The following is a 7877-nucleotide window of genomic DNA, read 5'->3' as shown; positions in this document are numbered from 1 at the left end:
ATTGTCATTATCATTTGAATATAACGTATTGCCTAAAAAGTGAATGTTACCATCGATAACATATGCATGTGTTTTTACTTTTTACATGTAACTCTGTAAGTATGGTCTATGGTTTGGTTGGGCTTGGTTATGCAGCAAGTCTTGGCTAGCCAACTGGGCTATGTTTGGTTTTGGAGTTTTTGTAATAATATTGGCTGTTTTAAAAAAAGAAAACCATTTGCAATTTGACATCAAAATTAACACAAAGAAAACAAACAAAAAAATAGAGTCCCTTATCTACAAAGTGTTTGGGTTTTAGGAAATTTAGTGGGTGTTTGGGATTTCTTATTTTCACCAACTTATGACTTATAAACTTTTTAAGAAGTAATAAGGTGTTTGTGATTGTTTATATTGTAAGATTAAAAGTTTCATAAGTTACACTTTTATAACTTATTAACTTAATAAAAAATTATAAAGAAGCAAAATAAGGAATCTTAAACGCCACCTTAGACTGAATTTTGCTAATGACTGAAAGTGCCAAAAACAGTGACAGTGTGTTTCTGAAGTGATGTTTGTCACCACTTTTATGGTTACAATTGTTTTTGATGATACCCATATGAGGAGTTGAGGTGTCGTGGGTACAGAAGAATTTAAATAATATGTAAATATAAAGTTATTGAAGTTTTGTGAAAATTTGTGATAAAATATTATTATTTTCAATTTTCCAATTATTTTGATATGTTTGATATTTTGAAGGCTTAGTTGGTAATATATGAGGTATTTTCATAGTTTTCAATAGAAGTACATAATGACTTCTAACTAACTCATTGACAATTCGACATACTGTGACTACTGTCTTTTTTATTTTTTTTAATAATAATAACAATATAATATGAAAGTAAGGCGTTCGAAGCCAAAAAAAACTAACATATAATGTTTAGATGTAATAATAAACAAGGCTATAAAACAAATTCCACCAACCTTTTAATATTTTATGGTTACTTGCATAAGACATTTCTAATATTTTGATGTTAGAAGCATTAGACTTGTATTGAACCCGCTATTGAACAAGACTATTGATAATTTTATATATTGATTATTGACATATGAGATGGTACTAGCTTCAAAATAGCAATACCTTTATATTTGAATGTGTGGCTAGCAGATACATGCTAGAAATAAATAAAAGAGAGAAAGTGTGAAATAGTAGCGTTGAAAGATCGGTGATTAAAAAGATAAAAAAAAAACGTATGAAATATACAGTAGAGTTAAATAAAAAATAATATAAAATAGGATAAACGTTTTTAATTCTATAAATATAATCAAATTAAACTACAAACAATGATTAAGAGAAATAATGTAGCTTAGATCCAATAACAACAACAAAAGACGCTATTATTTTGGTGTTTATTAACGAGACATGGCATCTTAACATAAGCCCAAAGGGGTTTTGAAAACCTACCGACATGACCGTACGTTATATCATGGCAATAGATCGACATGGACTATTTTGGTCAACTTTGGCTTTATTTGACTTTCTTTTTTATGTTGAAATGATGAATACTTCACACATGTATCATCCTCCTTCCCTTTCAATCGTTTAAGCTCACAACCACAAAAATATTAGGGATGCTAAAGGGAGTATAGGTTAAATCCATTAATTCTAATATGATATGTGTTTCATATTCGTTGGATACCGACTAGGCGTTGGTCATTACTTATCGTTTCTATGGTATAATGACCACATGTGGGTATTTGGTGTACATGTTTATGTATGATTAAAACTTTATAATCACCTCTTGGGATGCCAAATTACCTGAAAGCGGGGTTTGAAGTTATGTAAATTAGCCAACTTGAAACGTAAATTATTTAACTACACTTGCATCAAAATGTGACTTTGCAGTATCAAGGTGTGTTGGAAATGTATTTGTGTTCTAAGAATTCTCTTTCGGTAACACAAATGCAATTCTCTTCCAGTAAGACAAATGTGACTTAACGGTATCAAGGTGTGTTGGAAATGTATTTGTGTTTTAAGAATTCTCTTTCGGTAAAACAAATGCAATTCTCTTTCAGGAAGACAAATGTAATTAAAGGACATGTGTGTTAGTGTTAAAATAATACTAAACTTTTAGAAATTCTTTAGTTTTGATAATTGAAAGTTCATTTTAAATTTAACTTTATTTTTAATTATTATATGATGTAATGAAATATTCACTTTCGAATTTTCAATGCATGTTTAACAAATTCAGGTAATCGAGTGGATATAATCTAATAACATACCGTCTTATATTCGTGAAGTTTTTGAAAGCAGTCTCATACTCTTATGCCAATTGTTTGAGGTTATGGTTTTTCTATCCCTATGACTACGACCGATCCTACGTATGAACAACATAACTAAAATTAAACATATTTTCTTGTTATTTTATGCATGTATCGAACACAATTCATATATTTGTGGCACCCTCTTAAATACGAGGTTGTGTGTTAAAAATTTTCCAATTAATTTATTGCTAAAAAGGATAACTGAATTACACAAGTGACTTTAGCCATTAAATATTAATAAAAATACTCGTGTATAGTGTTATTCAACACGCGCATGTTGCTGGTCATCTGATTAACACGACATTCCACATTTCAGATCAATAAAACAGCTGTTTCCAGTCATCTTCAAGACACAAAATTCCAACAAAATGCGATTCATACCCACATCAGTCTCATTTTCTTATCAATTTAAAGTTTTAGACCCTTAAATATTTTATATAAGGTCAAATATTTTTGTATTATTTTGAAAACTTGTTTAATTATTGAGGAGCTTTAACTCAATTGATATTGGAGAAGAAATAAAGATTCGGGCTAGAGACCGGAATATTTTAAAGTTCGAATCTTATTTTAATCGGGTCTTATCGCAGTGGATCTTCAGGCGTCAGGTTTTCTCCGAAACAAGAGATAATAAGCTTCAGCTACACAACACTGTCTGCAATCGCGAGCGCATAAAATCCACCTTTTGCTATGGGGTTATCCTGAATAGTCGGGCTTTATTTGTTAATAATTGAAAATTTTACTAAAATAAAGTACTTAAAAAATGATTGAAAACTAATGTTAGGTTCAAACATAACACACCACCACACAATGAGTTATTGTGTTTCCTTTATTTTCTCTTTTTGTTATTTATTTATGCAATATCCAATTGGCATATCCAACTTTGTTTCTTTATGTTGTCTTTTATGCAGACAACCCACCACCACACAATCCAAAAAAAAATCTTCCCAAATAGTCATTCCACTAGGACTATGCTCCAAAACATAGTTGAATTTGGTATCACTTTTGTGCACCCAAATTAACAGAGATGAAAGCAATAACAAGAATCCAAACAAAATTCAATTTAATGTTTCCTTTCTTATATAAAAGAGAACAAAAACAATATCTTAACATATTGAACAAAAATTAAGCTAAACTAATGAAAAAAAAATTGCAGATAAAATAAATATTCATATGTTGTAATCTCATCAAGTTTTAATATTTACATAAAAAGAGCCTTTAATTCTTGACCCAACCAAGCCATTTCACCATCTCCGCGGCTCGTTGGGCGAGTCAAGCGCTACAGCCAAGCGTCTAGACGACACGGACCTACTTCGTTGACTACCCCGATCATCCGAACTTGAGCTCGAGCTCGAAGCCAAAGCCCGTCTCCTACTTCTCGAAAACCCACCTCCAAAACACGAAAACAAATTCCTTATAACCCGACCCAACCCGCTTCGTTCTCGAGAAACGTGACCTCTCGAGGCCCATTGAATCCGCCTCGGAACCCCATTATGATTAAACCCACCATCCATCTCCGTAAAAACAACGGGTAACTCCCTCTCACCGCCCTGCCTCCCACCCGTAAACCTCCCAACCGCAAACCCCCCACCCGGTAATCGCCATATAGTCAACCCGGCCGCCTCTTCGTGGCCTGATTCGCTATTGGTATCCGAATGAGCCCGGTTCGGGTTCGATTCATCGACGGGGAGTTCGTGTCGACAAACGGGGCACGAATTCCGCAACGCGAGCCACGGGTGGATGCAATCGGGATGATACAAATGTAAACAAGGCATTTCTTTAGCTTCACATCCTAATTCAAAAGGCTCTTTACACACAGCACAATATGATTCAATCAAAATATGATCCTCTTGAATCTCAATTACAGGCATTGAATCAACAGCCGCCTTTGACGCCGGTGGATTATTATTATTATTATCAATCCTACCCAACCCATTACCCTCTATTTGGGCCAATTGATCCAATAACCGGTCAAAACCCGACCCGAGTAAAAACTCAGACATACTCGGCGGTAACGGTCTTAAACCCGACCCGGCCCCATCGTCATAAAACAATTCAAACGCGTTACCGTTACCGTTATTATTGCCGTTGCCGGAATATTCTTCTCCGGCGGCGGAATATTCCGGCGTGCTGGGTACACGGAGAACAATAACGGGATTAAACGGCGAACGTTCACCTCCGTTACCGGTTCTTCTACCTCGACGGAGTAACGGCGGCGAAGGGCGGCGAAGGTGAAACTCCGGTCCGGTGAATCTGGTGGGGCTATTGATTTGCTCAATAAAGCCGCCGTTGCAATCGGGGCAAGATACGGGTGAGTCTTGGATGTGGGTTCGGATCCTAATGAATCGGTTGCATCTGTAGCACCAGTAAGACGATGATGAAGATCCAAGCGTTGACATCTATGGATGAAAATGAAACAGAACAAGTGTTGATTGTTGAAATGAAATTGAAATGGTATTTGGAATAATTGAGGGGTGATAAGAAGAACCCAGAAAGGAATTTGTGGAGAGTGGAGAGTGAATGAATCTCTCTGGAGAGAGAGAGAGAGAGAGAGAGAGAGAGAGAGTGGGTGTGAGAAAGAGAAGGAGAAAATATATGAAGGGAAAGTGAACGCGTGAGAGAGATTGGCGTGACATTAACGCCAGACACATCGGACGACTTTATTGGACGGAGTCAAACTTATCATTTCATGGTTTTTTTTAATTACGTGTTTATACCTTTGTTTATTGTGTCTTTAACTTGTTTGACCTTGTTTGTTTGTAACCTTCTGTTTATGGCCATCATGATGTAAAAGTTATAGCTGGTCTTATGGTGGATTCGGGCTTGGTGGCGTGCCTTTTATCACTCAGGTGTATGTAAATAAGTTACATGTAGTTATAATCGTCCATTGTTACTTTAACGTTCAATGATGACATCAGTTTTGAACATTAAAATCAGTATGGACAATTAAATTTTTAAAGATTCACAAAAGTATTAACCGTATTATGGTTAGTTTTCAACACTGTAAAAAATGTTGTAACAAAAAATGGTAATAAAAGTTTTTGAGACTGTTTAGATCAAACAATAGTTAAAGGGACCGTTAATGTAATTTACTCTTTGCTTTTGCTACTTGGATCTACTTTTTATCTTTTTTATTTAACGGTCAATGGTTGTTGCTTCTTTTCGTGCTATCCAAACTTTGGTGGAAGACCGAATGCACCGTTACGTATTTTGTTTTTATTTAATAGGTGGATACAAAGATGACATCATTACCAAGATTTAAACATAATACACTACTTTATGTTAAGATTATAATTCATTCCAACCATATATTTACTTTTACTAAATTAGTCATATCATGTCTTTACGTTTATACTCATATAAAGCGTGTTCAACGTATAAAGAAAAACATATGGTCATAAGAAAGACCGACACAAAATAAAACGTTTAGGTCTCCGAGTTTACGTCGTGTGGGTTTTCAGTTTTATGTTTGACTTAGAATGTTCGGTCTTGAAAAAACCGACACAAAATAAAAAATTTGGGTCTTCAACTTTTTACCTAAACCTTTTTGTTGCCAACCCTATATTTTTCTTTCAACCACTTTATAAAATAATAACCAGGTTTTAAAATTGTTCCAATCATGTCACTCATAAAATATTTTGCTCAAATTAGGTCACTAAAGTTTTCTTTGTGTCATAATCCTAAATATATTACCTTGATAGCCGATTATGTAGGTTTTTTTTATTTATTTATTTTCTAAATAGTTTGACATTACAAAATATTTTTAAAATAATTGAGAGAAAAAATAATTGCAAATAAAATCTCAAAATTGGAAAAAAAAAATTGCAAAAAAAAAAACAATATTATTATTATTATTAGTTTTGTAATTTTTCAGATATTTTTTCTTTTTAATTTTTCAAAATTTAATTTTTTTTTGTCATATTGATTTTTTTATTAATGGGAGATTTAATTTTTTGAAAAAAAAAATATTATTATTTTACTAATTTTGTCAATACTTTGCAATTTTTCGAAATTATAACTCAAAATATAATAAAAACCAAAAAAAATAAAAAAGTTAAAATGTTTTCCCCATCATTCCCGTTCAATTCAAAAACGACGAAATGACACAATGTTGAAAACAAATAAAAAACACAATGTAAATAAAAAAAAGTAGATCGCAAAATATAAAAAAATGCTAAGCAAAATATAATATAATGTTAAGTACTATAATACAATTTTACTTTATTTAGAACGCGCGGAAAATTGTGGAAACATTTTAGTGTTTTTACTCTTTTTTCATTTCTTTATTAAATTTTGAGTTATAGTTTTTTTTATTAATTTTTCATTTTTTATGGTTTTTTGTGTGGCTACAAATTATTTTTATCATTTTCATTTTTGCCTCAATTTGTAAAATAACCTGACACTCGAGATCATGTTAGGGGAAATTCCAAAAATAAGTATTTTCATAAACATGTTTCTAGTTTCAAGTATTATTTGCAAAAGTATCAAAAAATAAGTATTTTTAACAAGTCGTGACGACTAGATTTTTGGTGTTTACAAACTGGTCATTACGACTATTTTAGGCTAAGAAAATTTCAGAGACGGGTATTTTGAAGCAATAAACTTGTCGGGACGGCTGTTTTATATTAAAAATAGTTTAGACGAGTGGTTTATGAAATTTTTTGTACTTGTCTTGATAGTATATTATTATATTTCATTTTACACATAAAATTCATAAAAATAACTCATCCAAAGTATTTTTTTTATTTTTCTAAAACAGTCATCTCGACTAGTTTAGCCTAAAAGAGTCGTCCCAACCACTTTTGTAAATTACTCGTTGACACAAAGAGTTTAGTCGTCATGACTAGTTAAAAATACTTATTTCTGGTTATCTTTGAATATGATATCTAAACTAGAAACTTGTTTATGAAAATAGATTGTTTAGAAAATTTCCATTCATATTATATGTGGTCAGTATTATAAACAGCATCTTTTAGTTAATAAATGTTACATAAAGGTTTAATGTTTTAATTCTATAGGCGTAGTGTACGTCAAACCCGGTATGACCTTTTATATATTACATAACGTATTATGTTTATTATATTATTGTTATTGTCTACTAATTAGGCCAATTGGGCTGAGGTTTGTGGAGGTAACCCCTAACCGGGCCTGGCATAATAAAGGTTAGGGTTCATGATGGTAGCCATGGAGTCCCTATATAAGAAGCCTAGATCACTCATTGAAAGGACCTTCTCTTGGACCCTTGGCTCCCACATATTTTTGTGTCTGTAAACAACAGTTCATTCTCTTAGCAGTCACCTCCACTCCCCCACTTTTATATGACAGATCTGAGCAATTGGAGAAGAAGATCAAGGCGGTGGTTCGTTCATCTTGAAGACCGGGAAACTTGGACTTGGATCCGACCCGGATCCATTCCATGTTTCTTCATTGGCGCCATCCGTGGGACACAAACCCACGACCACGTCTTGTCACCTGCCCACAGCGCCTGCGAGTGGCCAACTTGTGCTTTTTCATGAGTATCCACAGTAACAAAAGATATTTCTCATCTACTTGAAGCATAAAAACCCCCAAATACGCAT

General features: G+C 33.2%; 1 pseudogene; it reads right to left on the bottom strand.

Moving 5' to 3' along the window:
• Window positions 1-3355: 3355 nt before the first annotated feature.
• On the bottom strand, window positions 3356-4952 carry LOC143573575 (putative E3 ubiquitin-protein ligase RHC2A pseudogene; annotated as a pseudogene).
• Between the last annotated feature and the right edge of the window lie 2925 nt (window positions 4953-7877).

Source organism: Bidens hawaiensis, unplaced genomic scaffold (genome assembly GCF_021521415.1).
Source record: "Bidens hawaiensis isolate Kalapana, Puna unplaced genomic scaffold, B.hawaiensis_p1.1 tig00026587_1, whole genome shotgun sequence".
In the NCBI taxonomy this organism is placed as follows: Eukaryota; Viridiplantae; Streptophyta; class Magnoliopsida; order Asterales; family Asteraceae; genus Bidens; species Bidens hawaiensis.
This window is presented reverse-complemented; position numbering and strand designations above follow the sequence as displayed.